Source organism: Dreissena polymorpha, chromosome 1 (genome assembly GCF_020536995.1).
Source record: "Dreissena polymorpha isolate Duluth1 chromosome 1, UMN_Dpol_1.0, whole genome shotgun sequence".
Taxonomy (NCBI): Eukaryota; Metazoa; Mollusca; class Bivalvia; order Myida; family Dreissenidae; genus Dreissena; species Dreissena polymorpha.
The window spans coordinates 27,278,685-27,299,637 of NC_068355.1; the positions used below are offsets into that span (position 1 = coordinate 27,278,685).

Genomic DNA, 20,953 nt, shown 5'->3' on the forward strand with positions numbered 1-20,953 from the left:
CGGTTCGGTGCGCTAATTTCAATAAGGCAAGTGCAAGCGGAATAATTATCAAATTAAAGTTATTTAAAACGATTACCTGTTTATGTTTTGCATTTATCGTGTATTGTATTTAATTGTATAAACTATGGCTGTGTAAGTGTGTTATCGTTTATTATATGCTACACATGCTTGATAAATAAAAATATCTTTGTGCGTGTTTAATGTTTCAGTACGTATACGAAAAATAAATTTAAAAATCCTGACGATTTATTTACATGCTAACGCAGTGTAATAGTTAACAGAGATGCATTTAAATTTTTGCCCGTTATCAGAAAGTCCAAGGAAAGCACGTTTTTTACATGCTGCATATGACACAATAAAACATTTCTTTGTACATGTATCGTATTGCATTCGATCTAAATTTAAATTCGCTCGTCCAATGAAAGCTGTGTCCCATAATGCACTGTACTATTTTTTCTGAAAAATGGCTTAGGCATATGAATTTGTTTACAAAGTTCGTAAACATATTTCTTGTCATAAATGTTAAACATTATTTTTTCGTAAGTGATGTAATTATATTGGATTATCGGATAAATGTGCACATTAGAAAAGTGGTATGTATACTGTTATCGTTCGATTCGGTTTACCGTAAAATGTTCCGTATAAGGCGCATTTGTGTATAACGCGCATGTACTTTTTGAAGCCAAAAAAATCGGGAAAAAATATTTTTGAAGCAAAAAAAAAATTGGGGGGGAGAAAAAATCCAGACCGTAGGCTAACTGAAAATTGTTTTATTTACATTGCCGATCTCACGCGTTCTTGTATTGTTTCAATTATTAACAAGGGCTGTTTGTAAAACATGCATGCCCCCCATATGGCCTGTCCGTTGTACTGGCAGCCATTGTGTGAATACGACTTTCGTCACTGTGACCTTGACCTTTGACCCTGTGACCTGAAAATCAATAGGGGTCATCTGCAAGTCATGATCAATCTACCTATAAAGTTTCATGATCCTAGGCATATGCGTTCTTGAATTATCATCCCAAAATCATTTTACTATTTCGGATCACCGTGACCTCAACCTTTGACCTAGTGACCTCAAAATCAATAGGAGTCATCTGCGAGTCATGATCAATCTACGCATGAAGTTTCATGATCCTAGGCGTATGCGTTCTTGAGTTATCATCCGGAAACCATTTTACTATTTCGGGTCACCGTGACTTTGACCTTTGACCTAGTGACCTCAGGTTTTTTTTTCCACTTTTTGGGAAGATAGCCCATGGCTTTGGAATTGGGAATTTTATCGGCATTTTCATGAAATTGGGAAAATAAATTCATTAGCCTTTTTTTCCACACGAAAAGTCCACTGATTAGGGAAATACTAAATTTGATAAAACCCTTTATAATCATTCAAATTAAAAGAACAAAATCATATAATACTTTGTTAGATGTAATTGAATTAAAATTGAGATAAAATACACATAAGACATCTTAAAAAAAAAAAAAAAAAAAAAAAAAAAAAAAATATAATTTTTTTTTTTTTTTTTTGGAAATTGGGAATTTTTTGCCACATTTTGGGAAAAAAAGTATACTTTTTGGGATTGGGAACATAGCCGAATTTCGGCTATAAAATCGGGCCAAAAAAAACCCTGGACCTCAAAATCAATAGGGGTCATCTGCAAGTCATGATCAATGTACCTATGAAGTTTCATGATCCTAGGCCCAAGCGTTCTTGAGTTATCGTCTGACAACCACCTGGTGGATGGACGGACCGACTGACCGACCTACCGACGGACTGACCGACATGAGCAAAGCAATATACCCCCCCTTTTTCGAAGGGGGGCATAATAACATAATGGACAAATATAAGCACGCATTTTCGAACGAAAATAATGAGTGATTTTTTGCCTGATATGTATCCATAAACCAAAGAATAAGTAATCGGTTTCAAAATGATTCCCAGTTTAATTTGTCTGAAATCGACCGATTTTCACAGCTGGAAAGAGACGTTACATAGACCAGCTCATGTCTGCCCAGTATCAAAATGAAATACCACTAGCATATCTGGGCATTTTTCATTCCAAGAATACTTAGAGCATGTATTTGGTACTGGGCATCATGGCTTGGGAATATTTATTGGTAGATTCCTCAAGAAACGCTCCACAGCAAGAAGGAATAATGTTTATCAAAGTTGTCTCCCCTAGATAACAAAACTCTTCATTTTTGAGTAGATTAACAGTTGTGTGGAAAAAGTCTATCATAGGGAGAAGTTGTATTTATTTAATATCTACATCTATTATTTTATTTGTGAGCAATTATTTAACTGTTTGTTTTGTAATAATGAAAACAACATGTTTTTTTTGGGGGGGAATATTTGTTCATACCTGGAAAAACATAATTTGTGTTGGCAACAAAAAATGACTTATAGCTGTAATGATATTTTGATCCTGGTTTTCTTACGTAAAGTAATATTGATTAAAATTTGCACAATTTTCATATCAATTTCAAATGAATACAGTAAAATTTAGAATACTTCCAGCATCCAACGGTGACATTGATTAATTAAACTATATAGCCAATATTGTTTTTTTCATTTTTATTGACAGTCGTAATAAAACCGACAGGACTGTTCTTTAATAGAAATAATGTTCTACTGAAAATCAATGGTGATTAAATCTGTATAAAAGCCTAGATTTAATTAATAAGAACTACGTCCATGAATATAGTAATTGAAAATTTTATAATGTTTCTCTGAGCGCAGTAAAGTACCAGCTGGGTTGTAGAGAAAATTTTAATGAACGCTTAGAAATAGACGTCGCCACGATTAAATGGGACTTGTACTCGCAATCAAACAATTGTCTGTTTGGAATTTTTGTAACAATAAAATGTCTACAGTAATTTAAAACGGACTGGTAATGGACTTGATTTGTTAAGGAGGATGAAATAAATAATGGTGCCAGGACTTTAAAGCAAAATATAGTAATTTGATATGCGGCTTTTGGCACATATTGTATCTTTAGACATTAATAATAATTTTGCCAGAACAACTCTTGACATATGAGTCCGGTCATGCAAAATAAGGTCTTATTCCATGTTTGGCCAGCGGCCCTGTCTGCTTTACTCACATAAGGTTTCAGGGTCTTGTTTGTGGAAAGGGTTATACTGACCAGACTGTGTGGATGTGAAGGCTGGTCGGGAACTACCCTAGCCCCACATGGCATAAGACCCATTTTCGCATGAACAGGTCACATTTTACATCATATAACCCTTTATTACTTAGATACGTATTTTTAGGCATTTGTAGTCCCTCAGAAAGTTAAATTTTAAACCAATATTCCCATGCAGTAAAAGGAAAAAAAAACTAAGTCCGTAAAAGCGGATTCTTCTACTTGTGTTCTGAGTTATAAGGATTTCTTCAAAAAAACAACCAGTTCAATTGTGGACTAATATCATCCCAAACCTTAACACCATCTTACACCAGTTCTCAAAATTGGGACCAGTAATTTAAACTTCAGTATGTGTCACTCAACTGCAGATATGTCAAGGTCACTTTATATGGGACCATGGCAGTAAACTTCATTTGTGGACCAGTTGACACGAATTGAAACATTAGTCAAGTCAGATTTTCAATCTTGAGACCCTATGAAAACACATTCTGAAGATACAAACCATTTCTAGTTGGAATAACTAGTGATAAAAGCAAACTTTGGCATCAATTCAGAACAAAGTGCAGCATTCAAACTTACGACCAATATTGGACATCATAGGCCCGTAACCTATGTTTTTGAATTCACCAGTTGACTAAAGACCATGCTGGGACACATATTTAGGACTTAAAAAATCAGTTTTAATGTACAAAGACTTGCAGTCTGTCTATTCCAACTTCAGCCCTCATTTGAGATTGCATTTAACTTTAATCCTTTGCATGCTGGGAAATTTGTCTTCTGCTAAAATGTCGTCTGCTGAATTTCTAAAATTAGCATTTTCTTCGATTTTTTTCAAAGAATACTATCAGAATAGCAAACAGTTTGGATCCTGATGAGACGCCACGTTCTGTGGCGTCTCATCTGGATCCAAACTGTTTGCAAAGACCTTCAAAATTCGGTTCCCGCACTAAAAAGGTTAACTGAGCCTAAAAAGTCTGTTCTGTGGCGTCTCATCTGGATCCAAACTGTTTGCAAAGGCCTTCAAAATTCGGTTCCCGCACTGAAAGGGTTAACTGAGCCTAAAAAGTCCAACTTGGGGTCAAATTGTGACTTAAAGTTCTTGCATGTGACTGGGTAATCATACTTCAAACAAGTAGAGGAATCAATATTATATATTATTCTATATCCAATAAATTCTTCCAATCGGCATTCTTCATATGTACCACGTGACCGTCCAATATATTCCGGTATTGGATCCAAAAAGTCTGTATTTTTTCCATATTGGACAGTTGAGTACAAGTGCACTAAGCAATTGTTTTATAACGATAAAAGCCGTTACCGAGAAAAAGTATCCGAATGTACTATAATCGATTCACACAGGCGATATTTTGCTTGTATGTCTCTTTTTAATGCTTTCCTATTGAAAATATGAGAGGAAATAAAAAAACAAATCGAGAATGTGATATTTAATTTATTTTTATTGTTAGAAATTAAAAAAAAATGCAAAAGCAATTGATATTGTTATTGCTAGAAATTGAAAACAAATATGCAACAGCAAAACAAAAAATCAATTTTATTAACCTCAATGACAACTTTAATCCAATGCTAGCCTAATAACAACTAAGTTACAATGATATGCATTTCCATTTTCCATTTTCTGTTCTTCCATCCATTTATCGAAATGTATTTTAAACCACAGTATTTGTTGATAGCGTTTGTACACATGCTCACCATTCTGACCCAAAGGCCAAAACACAATTTACGAATTCGTAATCCTGTCGGAGCGAGTTGTTTTATTCCTATCAAAGTTAACAATAATGCATGACAAACAAACAATCCGAAATACGTTTTGCCTTTTGGATTCGTTCAATGCTATCAAAATGGTATAATTTGCTACTAGATTTATTAAACACTACCACCTCCATATTGTTGTCCCTAAAATGCAGAGTCTTGCTTATACTAGTATGTTTTGTCAGAGAAATGACGTCACACGAGATACGTGATAAAGTGCGTAATCAATGAATGAAAATAAAAATACGGAAAGCTGGTTTGGTAATGAGGATATAGAATAAAAAGTTTATTAGACGTTTAAACTGTACAATACGTGATATATTTGGACTCGCACACAGTTTGAAGTCATATTGGACTCGCCTAACGGCTCGTCCAATATGACTTCAAACTGTGTGCTCGTCCAAATATATCTCCGTATTGTACAGTGAAACGTCTAATAACCTATAATTATAAATCTTTAATATATTGGCCCTGCTCTGTGAAAATGGGCTTTAATGCATGTGCATAAAGTGCCATTCAAGATTAGCCTGTGGTACATTTCATTTGAAGAAAGTCTCTTCCTGGCAAAAATCAAGTTTATAAGGCGGAATTGTCTTCCCTGATTAGCCAGCCTGTGCGGACTGCTCAACTAAACTCCTATTTTGATGGTTTAGTATATTATACTATTATACACTATTTAAAGCATTTTGTACTATTACACTTATCATATTTAAAAAGACCAGTTCATATTTTCACATTTTCCCACTGCTACTCAATATTAGTTTTGTAACAATTCCCTCTTTCTAAACATTACTTTTCCATATCGTGGCAAACAAAACAGACAAACATTTACGACTTAATGGGTGTTGCAAAAATGTTATCTGAAAACTAGAAAACTATCTAAGTTTACTGTATCATGAGAAATAATTAGCTGTAATGTGTTTTTTCCCTGTTTTTTGTTCATTTTCTGTAAACTTTCAAGACACTGGTCAATAATTCACACAGCACTGGCCTGAGATCCTGGGAACTTTGTCACTGGTCATTATTTGGTGGACAGAAAAATCAATGTATTAGAAATTTTATTACAGTTCATCTTGTCTGTGCTCGTGAATTTTAATCTTAATCAACCAATCCCAGTGGCACCAGTCCGGAATTCAGCATTCGTTTGCAGGGGATCTTGTGAAAACAGCCGTAAATAAATTCAACTGGACAGTACAAATTATGGACACTGGTGATTTTTTTACTTCTCCAGACATTGAATAATGCCATATACTATAATGCATAATCTACCAAAAAACAGCAGTGTTAAGACTGCTTATGTCTTAAACACAAACAAGTCACATTAAAATGGACTTTAATTTTTGTTGACCTTTAAATGATATCCTGGCATAAATTCTTCATAACAACAAAAACAAGAAACCGTCGGAGACGGGTGATGCTCCCAAAAGGTTTTTTTTGTCACAATATTGCACTGTATATTCAGATAAAAGTAAACATCTTGAGGGGCATAACTTTGGACAAAATAATACGATAGATGGTTTAGCAACTTAAAAATTTCAAAGGGCCATAACTCTGTGAAAAATCATCCGACCAGAACCGGCTGATATTATGCACATGTCCTCTTGGTAGTGAAGCTTCCCATAAAGTTTCATTGAATTCCGGTTATTAGTTGCTGAGAAATAGCCTAGACAAGAATTGCACTATATGTACAGTTAATGGAAAATTTCAAAGGGCCATAACTCTGTGAAAAATCTTCCGACCAGAACCCGCTGATAATATGCACATCTCCTTTTGGAAGTGAAGCTTCCCATAAAGTTTCTTTGAATTCCGGTTATTAGTTGCTGAGAAATAGCCCGGAAAAATTGTGCATGGACGGACAGACAGACGCACACACGCACGGACAGACGAAGCGGCAACTATATTCTCCCCCCAAAATAAATTTTGGGGGAGCATAATAAACTGAAGAGCTTTGTCACAGACGTGAGGAATACCCCCACATGCCACATTGACACAGAATATTTTGCATGTTGTCTTCACAAAAACAGCGGACACCATGCTCAATGTTTCAGACCCAGTGTGGTGAAGATCAGATGAAAACTACTTGAATCAGAGAGCATGCTGAATGTGTAAAACATACTATGTGACCCCGTGACCTAGTTTTTTATCTGGCACGGCCCATGTTCGAGCTTGGCCTTAAGATCATCTTGATAAAACTTCTGACCAAGTTTGGTGAGATTGTATAAAACTACTTGAATAAGACAGGGGACACCATGCTGAATGTTAAAAAAGCAGTAAGTGACCCCGTGACCTAGTGTTTGGCCCTGCATGGCCCATGTTCAAACTTGGCGTAGAGATCATCTAGATAAAACTTCTGACCAAGTTTGGTGCAGATATTGGATAAAAACTACTTGAATTAGAGAGCAAACACCATGCTCAATGTTTAAAACACACTAAGTGACCCCGTGACCTAGCTTTTGACCTGCCATGCTGACCCGTGTAATTGTTCAAACTTGGACTAGACATCATCTACATACACATTCTGACCAATTTGAGTGAAGCTCGGATGAAAACACCTTGAATTAGAGAGCAGACACCATTCTCAATGTTTAAAACGCACTAAGTGACCCTGTGACCTATTTTTTGACTCGGCATGACCCATATTCGAACTAGACCTAGACATCATCTAGATACAACATCTGACTAAGTTTGGTGAAGATCAGATAAAAACAACTTGAATTAGAGAGCATGCAGACACTTAATACGGACTGACCGACAGACAGACAGACTGACCGACAGACAAGTTCACTCCTATATACCCCCTAAACTTTGTTTGTGGGGCTATAACTAGTTGCAATAATCCAACTCCCAGCTATTGACCCTCTTGGTCGATGGGAGTTGCAACTGCTTACGGCATTTTCCATGTCCCCTGCCCAGAATCCCACTTGCAGTTTAATCGGAAATATTAGCCACATAAACTATTTTCTGGCATAAATAAACACAAATAGATCGTAAATATATCCATAATGCGCAAATAAAAACAACTTACATGATATGTAATGCTCGCATTATATTGATATTAATCTAAAGTTTCAAACACGTTATCGGTTCTTTTAAATGTATATGTTTTTGCAATGGACAAAGTCGAGTAATTCCAAATTCGAAAATACGCTATAAACCATCTTGGGAATCATCGGCCAGATAAATCGTGTCTAATCTACCAATCGTAAAATACGTACTATCTCCGAAACATTCGTAAGATCGATCAAATAGTAAATTCAAAACTTCGGCTTTCGGTTTGATAACGGGTTTTGTATATAGTTTTGGTTTTGAGTATTTCTCCACAATCGACTTGCAAATTGATATCGGTAATAACAGGTATTGTGTTTGTAACGATGTATTAGGCTGATTAAACTCGAGTTTATAGACCTACATGAGACATAATTTTTTTACATTAAAAAATGGGTTACAAGGAAGACCTCTGAGTTGTAAGTATGTACTTATACAAGCTCAGAGCATTCAAGAAGAACTAGGGGTATAACAAGAGCACTGCATAGCGGGTGCCAACGCTCGGCTGTGGGTGCAGTTTTGAAATATGGGCTATAAGTTGTAGTAGCAGCCATTGTGTGAATACCTTTTTTGTCACTGTGAATGGTGGTGGTGGTGGTGGTGGTAGCAGAAGAAATAGTAGTAGTAGTAGTAGTAGTAGTAGTAGTAGTAGTAGTAGTAGTAGTAGTAGTAGAGTAGTAGTAGAAGTAGTAGTAGTAGTAGTAGTAGTAGTAGTAGTAGTAGTAGTAGTAGTAGTAGTAGTAGTAGTAGTAGTAATAGAGTAGTAGTAGTAGTAGGTGGTGGTGGTGGTAGCAGAAGAAATAGTAGTAGTAGTAGTAGTAGTAGGAGTAGTAGTAGTAGTAGTAGTAGTAGTAGTAGTAGTAGTAGTGTTAGTAGTAGTAGTAGTAGTAGTAGTAGTAGTAGTAGTAGTAGTAGAGCAGTAGTAGAAGTAGTAGTAGCGGTAGTAGTAGTAGTAGTAGTAGTAGTAGTAGTAGTAGTAGTAGTAGCAGTAGTAGTAGTAGCAGTAGAAGTAGTAGTAGTAGTAGTAGTAGTAGTAGTAGTAGTAGTAGTAGTAGTAGTAGTAGTAGTAGTAGTAGTAGAAGCAGAAGTAGTAGTAGTAGCAGCAGCAGCAGCAGCAGAAGCAGCAGCAGTTGCAGTTGTAGTAGTAGTAGTACACTGTAACTCCAATATAACGCGGATGACGGGGTCCAAGCCACGCAACAGCGTTATAAACGGACAGCGTTATAAGTTTTGAGCTTATTTATTTAAGGGGCTATTAAAACAGGTAAAGTATAGCCTATAATATAGGTCCTGTGTATCGTCATGCTGTGTTGTCATCCGCAAATACATGCATATAAACCGAATCGAACGATAACAGTATACATACCGCTTTTCTAATGTGCACATTTATCCGATAATCCAATATAATTACATCACTTACGAAAAAATAATGTTTAACATTTATGACAAGAAATATGTTTACGAACTTCGTAAACAAATTCATATGCCTAGGCCATTTGTCAGAAAAATTGGTACAGTGCATTATGGGACACAGCTTTCATTGGACGAGCGCATTTAAATTTAGACACGATACATGTACAAAGAAATGTTTTATTGCGTCATATGCAGCATGTAAAAAACGTGCTTTCCGTGGACTTTCTGATAACGGGCAAAAATTTAAGTGCATCTCTGTTAACTATTACACTGCGTTAGCATGTAAATAAATCGTCAGGATTTTTAAATTTATTTTTCGTATACGTACTGAAACATTAAACACACACAAAGATATTTGTATTTATCAAGCATGTGTGGCATATAATAAACGATAACACACTTACACAGCCATAGTTTATACAATGAAATACAATACACGATAAATACAAAACCTAAACAGGTAATCGTTTCAAATAACTTTAATTTGATAATTATACCGCTTGCACTTGCCTTATTGAAATTAGCGCACCGAACCGCTCTAATAGGGAATACATGTAATAAACACCGACTCGCGAGTTTTCACACCTTTATTGACATTACACAACAGATTAACACCTATTAGCTGTCGAGTGTCGTTTAACCTCGAATCGATTAAAATCAGTTAAACGGACGGATAAAGCAATCAAGCTGTGATCGCTGGCTTCTTTGAATTTATGAAAATACATGTAGTCTCATAACATGGATTTGAATCAGAAATGGAAGGTTGGAGAAAAAACGGGATCCAAGGACCCCCCGCGTTATATTGGACACAGCGTTATAACGGACCGCACTATATTGGAGTTACAGTGTAGTAGTAGTAGTAGTAGTAGAGTAGTAGCAGTAGTAGAAGTAGCAGTAGAAGTAGTAGTAGTAGTAGTAGTAGTAGTAGTAGTAGTAGTAGTAGTAGTAGAAGCAGAAGTAGTAGTAGTAGCAGCAGCAGCAGCAGCAGTTGCAGTAGTAGTAGTAGTAGTAGTAGTAGTAGTAGTAGTAGAATGCATTACAAATATGCAGTTAGCCTTACATTTGGTAAAATTTAAATATATTACAAGGGAGGCAAATCTGTAACAATAAATTTAAACTTATTGCATTTGTTTCCCCTGTAGTGTATTACTTCCCCTGTCCTGCTTATATCTATATTAATCAACAAAATTAAACATTAACACAATATTTAATATACTAAATATACAAAAAATCTCATACTGTTATTATACGATTATTAATCGTCAGGCATTAATTTTCATAAATTTCGTCAGTCGACCGATCGGCGAATTTAAGATCCTAACGAACAATTATGCTCTATGTTTGAATAAAACAAACACTAAGTTGAACAATATTTTAAAAACTTTACCGTAGACATGAGGCATTAAATTCCAACATAATCCATGCACACATTCACTGCTGTTTCGTAATCAAGATTAATCCGGTTTTGACACAAAGGGATGTTGATTACACAAGGTACTTAACTGACACGTTACACTTTAAAACGCGTGTGCAGTACAGCTGTATCGAATGCGTTGACTTCATTTATGTAGAATGGTAATGAATGAGCGCATTGTTTATAACTTTATTACCCATTAGTTGCATTGTGTTTTTCAGGGGTGTTGCATATTAGCCTTCACGCAGCGAATGCCGATGAAAGACAATCAACCAAATGAAAAGATGACGATGTGTGATCAGGGGGGGGGATTTCGGGGGGGGGGGGGGGGGGGGGGTGGGGGGGGGTGGGGGAAGGGGGGGCACGGGCGATGGTTAAGGTGTGGAGTCTATTGTGGTATGTCAGGTAAGAGTAGTTTTGTCAAAGTATCAATCAAATCTAATCATAAATAAAGAAGTTATGGCAATTTAAAAAAATAATAATAATTTGACCTTGAGAGTCAAGGTCATTCAAAGGTCAAGGTAAAATTCAACTTGCCTGGTACAGTTACCTCATGATAGCATGAAAGTATTTGAAGTTTGAAAGCAATAGCCTTGATACTTAAGAAGTAAAGTGGATCGAAACACAAAATTTAACCATATATTCAAAGTTACCAAGTCAAAAAAGGGCCATAATTCCATTAAAATGACATCCAGAGTTATGCGAGTGTTCCAAGTATGAAAGCAATATCTATGATACTTTAGGGGTAAAGTGGACCAAAACACAAAACTTAACCAAACTTTCAATTTTCTAAGTATAAATGGCCCATAATTCCGTCCAAATGCCAGTCAGAGTTACATAACTTTGCCTGCACAGTCCCCTTACGATAGTTAATCAGTGTTGCAAGTATGAAAGCAATAGCTTTGATACTGTAGGAATAAAGTGGACCTAAACACAAAACATAACCAAATTTTCAATTTTCTAAGTATAAAAAGGGCACATAATTCTGTCAAAATGCCAGTCAGAGTTACATTACTTTGCCTGCACAGTCCCCTTATGATAGTTAGTAAGTGTTGCAAGTATGAAAGCAATAGCTTTGATACTTAAAGAATAAAATGGACCTAAACACAAAACTTAACCAAAATTTTCAATTTTCTAAGTATAAAAAGGGCACATAATTCTGTCAAAATGCAAGCCAGAGTTATCTAACTTTGCCTGCCCAGTCCCCTCATGATAGTAAGTAAGTGTACCAAGTTTGAATGCAATAGCATTGATACTTTCTGAAAAAAGTGGACCTAAACGCAAAACTTAACCAAAATTTTCAATTTTCTAAGTATAAAAAGGGCACATAATTCAGTCAAAATGCACGCCAGAGTTATCTAACTTTGCCTGCCCAGTCCCCTCATGATAGTAAGTAAGTGTACCAAGTTTGAATGCAATAGCATTGATACTTTCTGAGAAAAGTGGACCTAAACGCAAAACTTAACAGGACGCCGACGCAGACGCAGACGCCGACGCAAACGCCGACGCCAAGGTGATGACAATAGCTCATAATTTTTTTTCAAAAAATAGATGAGCTAAAAATCATACCAACTAGAACACATACCCAAGAAAATAAACAAAAGTGACTAGTTTGATTTGCTATTTGATAGAATAAGACTAATTGGCAATTGGCTGCGTTGTTACAAACACTCGTTAACGGTTATTCGATCCCACTTGCCCGCTAATCATAACAATGAACGTGTGAATGGCATACATTAAGAGGGTCCATTACTGTCCCTTGATAACAAAAGACTAGTTAATTGGCATGTGACAAACAAGCCCCATGCACCTCCTGCAGTGATTCTCAAGCGTGATCCCGCATTCGTACCACGATTTTTCGCAACTGCGATTGATCGCGAATATGTATTACACACAAATCGGATATTGACTAACGCATTTTTATTTAATTCAAAATAAAAAATCGGCGAATTTAAGTGCTGACGAAATCGTCATTTTTATAAAAATGACGAAATTTTGTGCTGTTGAAAATAAATGGTTTCACTGTATTCTGATAATATTTTTACTGATCCACTGTATTTTACTAAAAGGATGATGTTTCATTGGACTGATAATTATAGATTTAGGATTACAGACCAGTTGCTTCAGTAATATTGTTCAGAGTGTGCCCTGTTGGCCGCGTATGCATTCTTGAATTATCATTCAAAAAACCACTTTACTATTTCGAGTCACCATGACCTTGAACTTTGACCTAGTGACCTCAAAATCAATAGGGGTCATCTGCGAGTCATGATCAATGTACCTATGAAGTTTCATGATCCTAGGCCCAAGCGTTCTTGAGTTATCGTATGACAACCACCTGGTGGACGGACAGACCGACCGACCGACAGACCGACATGAGCAAAGCAATATACCCCCTCTTCTTCGAAGGGGGGCATAATTATTTTAAAGACAATAACAATAACAATATAACTTGTTTGTGTGTTGTTTTTTTTAAAAACTATATAACGCATAAAAATAAATGTTCGATTTAAATGAATTATGCATGAAATGCACACTTTCCACGAGGATACCATCAAGGTTTTAATCAGAAGTCTCCGAAGTAACTGACCACGATTTTATCGTAGAGGAGTACACTTAACGGATGGATTAGATTGCTTGGTATAACTAAGACACTGACATTATCGATTGGTATTTGCACGGGGTTATTAATGCATGACTAATTCACAATTGCGTGTTTTATTTACATTGCTGATCTCATGCGTTCTTTTCGAGTGTCTATAATTGACAGGAGACTTTAACAACTCAAACTTCTATCAAACAACTCAAACACCATTACTGACATGGCGGGCGATAAAACAAACAATGGAGGTGTGAAGCCGTTTGCCGGTTGGCATGTTTTGATTATAGCCCAGCTACACAAAACTTGACAGGTGACGCAAATTGCTCGATAATCACAACCCCAAGCTTAACAAGACATATGAAAACGTGTAAACAAACACAACATCAATTATATTAACACATTTGAAAAGCAAGAAAAATCAAGAAAAATAATCATAAATATATCGGAAAGACCTTGCCGACATACTATTGTAAATCAACAAGTGCCCCCAAATAAATTGTGTAACCCTTGTACAGTAGGGAATAATATTGTGGGAAAAAACAATAAAATCTAAATGAAAATGGCTTCCTTGTTTTTCATTTTCTTCTTCAAATTTATTTGATTTCAATGCTCTCTACGTACCTGAAAAAATAGAAAATATTGATGTTAACTTTATAACGTTTGTCCATCTATATTCAGATCGTAAATATAACACAATTATTAATATAGTTACAGATAAAAAAACGGGGAACAAAATGATGTGAGTTACCGTAACTGGGTAACTTACAGGGAAACAATGTCTTGACATGGCTGTAGTTGTGCATAACGCGCATCAAGTTTTTAAAATAAAATTTGGGGGTAAAAAAGTGCGTCTTATACACAACGTTTTACGGTATATGCATGTATTTGTGGATGACAACACAGCATGACGATACACAGGACCTATATTATAGGCTAAACTTTACCTGTTTTTATAGCCCCTTAAATAAATAAGCTCAAAACTTATTACGCTGTCCGCTTATAACGCTGTTGCGTGGCTTGGACCCCGTCATCCGCTTTATATTGGAGTTACAGTGTATTGTGGAACACAATTGGTCTACGGACCAATGGACAAACGGACTAAAGAACAGATGCAAAGCAAAATAACCCTGCTTCATAGAAAAGGGTCCTCTATTTCTAAATATAGTCTGAGTATAAATATTCTAGCCTGTGATAAGCTGCTTATGACATGCAACCCAGCGAGTTTTTTTCTTCTTTATTAAGTACCTGTAAAAAGTATACTTTCCCAATTGAAGAAAAACAACGAAATTCCAAATTGCGGTCAGAAAATTTCCAAAAAGAAAGGCAAATTCATTCAATTTTTTTCCAAAAGTGCATTTTCTGCAAGTTAACAAACAAGTACAAGAGGGCCATGATGGCCCTGTATCGATCCACTGCTGAAAAAAGGCTGAAAATATTCTCGGCATGTGCAAAAACTTAAATATAGGCCCTATTTAAGCACATGTACACTTTTGTGACACCCGGGGCAGGGTCAAATTTGACCCCAGGGGCATAATTTGAACAAATTAAGAAGAGAACTATTACATGTCACTGCATACCAAATTTGGTAACCCTATGCCATACAGTAGTGTTTTTCCCAGGCCATTTTAGCGTGGCGAAAAGCCACACCGCCCTCCTGGATCGCCATGCTGCCCTTTTCAAAGGCAAATTTCGCCACGCGCCCTTCTTTTCAAAGGCAAATTTCGCCACGCGCCCTTATCGATAACATCTTTATTGCCTTACGATCTAACTTGGTCCGCAAAATTAGCGTCCTTGATTGTCTGTGACGCTCCGACTGTGCTTGATTTACTCGAAAGATGTCAACGTCTAATCGACTATATTATTTGAGCAGATTTAATCTATTACAGTGCTCGATTTATAGGTAGACTGCTCCAAATCTGTGAATAAGTCATGCGTGAATAACCCCGTGTCAGTATCAATAGATAATGCCAGAGGCTATGTTATACCAAGTGCACTTACTTCGGAGACTTTTGATGAAAAACTTGATGTTATGCTCATGGCAATTGTGCATTGCATGCATTATTCATTTATATCAAAACATATATTTTTACGCATAATTACATTTAAAAACACAAACAAATTTATTCTTTATCGCTTTTGTCTTTAAGATAATTAGATCTAATTATTGGAATAATTACTGAGACGTATACTAATTTAACAAAATGCCAATCGCGTATACGATTTAACGTTGCCATGCGCACCTGTCGCTTACATCATTTGACATTTGAACAACAAGGCGGACTATACAGAATTAAATTGCAACTCGGCAAAAATGGCAAATAAAGTCATAAACGATCGAATTAACGATGGAGAATATACATTAAGAAGGAATTAATGAAATGTCTGTGATAATCAACGATGCATAAAAATGTTTTAGATAGCAACAACATTATATATTTATTTGTAATCTACTTGGTGGATGTATGTCACGGAAACGAGTGTTTGCATATTGTTAGCGATCAATTTACTCGCAATGTTATTTTAAACATCTGGCAAGATTATTGTTAGAAAATGGGATAAGACAAACATGGTTTCATTTATATGTTAGTGGATCTGTGTATAATCAGATTCATGTGCATATATTGCTTTATTATGTTTGTGGTGCTGTACAGTTTATTGAAACAGCATGGAACTGTACATTGCAAGGTAAATATAAATCATAGTCAGTTAAATACATCAATTACCATTTAATGTGCTTGTTTATATGTTATTTTTTTCCACAACTGCTTCAGATGCGATTACATGTTGCACCGTAATTCAGGTATTCAGGGAACGTTTTTGCCCTTTTTTGCCTAAACTGCGCGCTATAATGCCCTTTTTGAAAGTAATGCGCCATGCCCCTTTGCCCTCCTGGGAAAAACACTACATATAGTTATATACAAGAAGATTTTTCAAGTTTTCACAAAATAGGCCTTATATAAACATATGTTCAACATTGTGACCCCCCGGGCAGGGTCAAATTTGACCCAAGGGATAAAATTTGAAGAAATTTGGTAGAGGACTATAAGATGTCACTACATACCAAATTTTATAGCTCTAGGCCCGATGGTTGTGGACGAGAAGATTTGTAAAGTTTTCACAAAATAGATCCTATATAAGCATAATAAAATTATGTTTAATTTTGTGACCACCGGGGCAGGATCAAATTTGACCCAAGGGGCATAATTTGAACACATTTGGAAGAGGACATTTAGATGTCTCTACATACCAAACTTGATAGCCCTAGGCCCAATGGTTATGGAGGATGAAATTTTCATCTTTGTGACCCCCGGGGCAGGGTCAAATTTGACCCCAGGGGCATAATTTGAACAAATTTTAAAGAGGTTCACCCCAGAAACATTCCTGAGAAATTTCATCAGAATTGGACGAGTAGTTTAGGAGAAAATGTTTAAAGGAAAAGTTAACGCAAGGAAGTACGCAAGACGGACACTTAACCATGACATAAGCCACGCTGGCCATTGGCCAGTGGGGCTAATAAAATGAGCACTTACACTGAACATGTCAAGCCAAAATGAATGTAAATCAATATTGGAGTTTATTTTTACTTTTAATACCAAGCAATTAATAAAAACCTATAATTCACAATCGGAAGATTTAACTATGTGGTTTTGTGCCCTAATATTTGCCAATTGATAAGATACAGGTACTTTTTTTTAGGGAATACAAGTCAGCTGCAAACCTGGTCTTCTATCTCCAAATATGTTTTGTTGTTATTTAACCTATTGTGATTATTTAGCTTTTGTTGTTGTCACATGATCTATTCATGGCAAAGAAAATACGCCATTATAAATTGTTATAAAGGAGGATCCAAGAGATTGGTCTAATAAATTGTTTAAATGTGATATTGAAATTTCATACAGTAGCAAGCCTAGTGTCAATGATTGTTTTTAAATTGGGTTATATGAATAATATTTTAAAATTAACTTTATACTCTACATAAGAAAAATGACAACTTTTTAAAAATTTGTTAAAAATATATTTTACTTTTCTTCTCATTATTTGCAAAAAATGTTTAAATGGCAGCAAAGCAAGAGCATCACTCTTCATTAACTATTTTCACATTCAAAATGTTAATTTCCCAATTTTAATGAATTCAAAGACACGAGAGATGTTTATGATTATATTACACACAATTTTTTTTACAGTTAAGTGTACTTAATAGTGAACACAGTGGACTGCACATTTTCAACAAATATACACAGACCAATGTCTTAAGTAACTAGAAATGGCGAGGGAGAGGCCAACGCATATCTCCATGCTGCATGTTTGACCCAGTGGCGCTCCAGGGTTGGTATTGGGGCCATGCATAGTTGAGATTGACCATATTGTCATAAGAGATCTTCAGTATCAATTTTAAGTAACTCAGTGTAGAAATGAAGAAATTAATGCAAAATAACCTAAACAAAATGAGTGAAAATCTCTGACCCGGGCCCAGCCCAACCCACACAACTTTTGACCCAGGGGTCAGATCAGAATTCCCAACAGTGCACTGTCGCACATATGCTCATACCTACCATGTGTGTAAGTTTCAAGGTTCTAGTGCTAATAGTGTAGGAGGAGATAGTGGCCAGAAAGGACAGCGGAGATCACCACATAAGGGCCACTTTTTTTCCAAAAAGCGTGGGGATAAAAAAGTTTGCAAATAATATTCATATTCAACTAGAAATATATAAAGTTAACTTTTTTCTCAGCAACGAAACATGACAGGTATCACTAAAGATGCCATTTAACAAAACAATAAATTGTAACATGAAAAGTGTAGTAAAAAATTCCTGTAAAATAATGTATTTTCTTTTACTTTCAATAATTATTTATTAAAACAAGATGTGTTTGTGAAACACAATGTCCCCCTATATGATGTTTGACATTGTAGGATGACCTTGACCTTGTGAAGGATGACCTTGACCTTGACCTTTCACCACTCAAAATGTGCAGCTCCATGAGATACACATGCATGCCAAATATCAAGTTGCTATCTTCAATATTGCAAAAGTATTCATAAAATAAGCGGTTTGGGCCACATATATTTGACCTCTGACCTTGAAGGATGACCTTGACCTTGACCTTTCACCACTCAAAATGAGCAGCTCCATGAGATGCACATGCATGCCAAATATCAAGTTGCTATCTTCAATATTGCAAAAGTATTCATAAAATGAGCGATTTTTGCCACATATAATTGACCTCTGACCTTGAAGGATGACCTTGAACTTTCACCACTCAAAATGTGCAGCTCCATGAGATACACATGCATGCCAAATATCAAGTTGCTATCTTCAATATTGCAAAAGTATTCATAAAATGAGCGATTTTGGCCACATATATTTGACCTCTGACCTTGAAGGATGACCTTGACCTTGACCTTTCACCACTCAAAATGTGCAGCTTCGTGAGATACACATGCATGCCAAATATGAAGTTGCTATCTTCAATAAAGCAAAAGTTATTGCAAAATGTTAAAGTTGGCGCAAACAGACAGACCAACAGACCAACAGACAGACCAACAGACAGGGCAAAAACAATATGTCCCCCACTACTATAGTGGGGTGTTTGTGAAACACAATGTCCCCCTATATGATGTTTGACATTGTAGGATGACCTTGACCTTGTGAAGGATGACCTTGACCTTGACCTTTCACCACTCAAAATGTGCAGCTCCATGAGATACACATGCATGCCAAATATCAAGTTGCTATCTTCAATATTGCAAAAGTATTCATAAAATAAGCAATTTGGGCCACATATATTTGACCTCTGACCTTGAAGGATGACCTTGACCTTTCACCACTCAAAATGAGCAGCTCCATGAGATGCACATGCATGCCAAATATCAAGTTGCTATCTTCAATATTGCAAAAGTATTCATAAAATGAGCGATTTTGGCCACATATAATTGACCTCTGACCTTGAAGGATGACCTTGACCTTGACCTTTTACCACTCAAAATGTGCAGCTCCATGAGATACACATGCATGCCAAATATCAAGTTGCTATCTTCAATATTGCAAAAGTATTCATAAAATGAGCGATTTTGGCCACATATATTTGACCTCTGACCTTGAAGGATGACCTTGACCTTGACCTTTCACCACTCAAAATGTGCAGCTTCATGAGATACACATGCATGCCAAATATGAAGTTGCTATCTTCAATATAGCAAAAGTTATTGCAAAATGTTAAAGTTGGCGCAAACAGACAGACCAACAGACCAACAGACAGACCAACAGACAGGGCAAAAACAATATGTCCCCCACTACTATAGTGGGGGACATAAAAAGAAACCAAACATGCACTTGCTAATATTATGTTCTGGAACATAAACAAGAGGACCATGGGCCCTAGGGCACTTACCTGAGGCCCAAATGGACTAATATATTATGAAAAGGTGGATTCATGAATATTAAAAGTACTTTGTGAAACATAAATATTTAATTTCTTGGTATATTCTTATTTTCCGCTTTGGCCAAGATATCATTACAACAAATGTTTTGACCAAAAAGGACATTTTATAATGGTAACAAGATTTTTTTTCAAATATGATCTTAGCATGACCTAGTTTTTGGCCAGGCATGACCCATGTTCGAACTTGGCCTAGAAATTATTTAGACAACTTCTGACCAAGTTTGGTGAAGGTCCGATGAGAACTACTTGAATAAGAGAGCGGACACGAATAGTGTGACAGAAGGACAGACAGACAGACATACAGACCGACCGACCAATGGACAGTGCGAAAACTATATGCTGCTAGTTGGGGGCATAACAATTCTGCTATACAGAGATGGGTACTAAAGCCCCACGTGAAATGACTAGATATTTTGTGTTGAATGATTATCATTTGTTATTTTGTATTAGCTGGTATCTTATTGTATATGAGGTAATAATTATAAGTACAAATATATAAAATAAAAATAAGGAACTTACATGCTTTATTATATATACCATCAAATGTGCATAAACAATTCAACAAAATATAATACATTTCTAAGTGGAGAAATAAAAACAAGTCAACATTTTGGAGCTTTAACCTGCTATACCTGCAAGTTAGGTTAGAGAGATGAGCCCAATACCAATAGGCTATTCACGTTCCAAGGAAATGCTGTATAATGCCCTGTTTACATAAAACGCACTTCGGGTTGTAAATTCTACCTGATACTGGAGTGGTGGTACGTAAATAAAAAAAAACTGCAGCAAAAATAAACACGCATTAAACCACTGTCAAATTATTCTTGCTTTGATAGCTGGAAAAAAGTTTCAAGACAATACCTCATGACTATTATTGAGTAATTTCACTTTGTCCATATGTACAGATGGATGGTCAGAGGCAGAGATTAACATACAGAGTAATGGCAAACCTGTAACCTGTAAGATACTTTGTTACTATTATTGAGTAATTTCACTTTGTTCATATGTACAGATGGTTGACCAGAGGCAGGGATAAACATACATGTACAGAGTAATGGCAAACCTGTGACCTGTAAGATACTTTGTTACTATTATTGAGTAATTTCACTTTGTTCATATGTA

General features: G+C 36.0%; 1 protein-coding gene and 2 long non-coding RNA genes across 4 annotated transcripts in view; all 3 read right to left on the minus strand.

Moving 5' to 3' along the window:
- Positions 1 to 20,953, minus strand: part of LOC127856866 (uncharacterized) — a 28,061-nt gene that overhangs the window by 3,790 nt on the left and 3,318 nt on the right. The window lies entirely within an intron of this gene.
- On the minus strand, positions 1,122 to 13,202 carry LOC127865011 (uncharacterized). The gene is made up of 3 exons (XR_008042451.1): positions 13,127 to 13,202; positions 1,635 to 1,734; positions 1,122 to 1,221 (listed from the first exon to the last, which is right to left on the minus strand). It is a non-coding gene; the product is annotated as an uncharacterized LOC127865011 (long non-coding RNA).
- Positions 18,248 to 19,707, minus strand: LOC127864967 (uncharacterized). Of its 2 annotated transcripts, none has more exons than XR_008042396.1 (3): positions 19,056 to 19,707; positions 18,647 to 18,779; positions 18,248 to 18,493 (listed from the first exon to the last, which is right to left on the minus strand). It is a non-coding gene; the product is annotated as an uncharacterized LOC127864967 (long non-coding RNA). The 2 variants fall into 2 exon arrangements; XR_008042395.1 differs by having other exon boundaries at positions 19,050 to 19,707.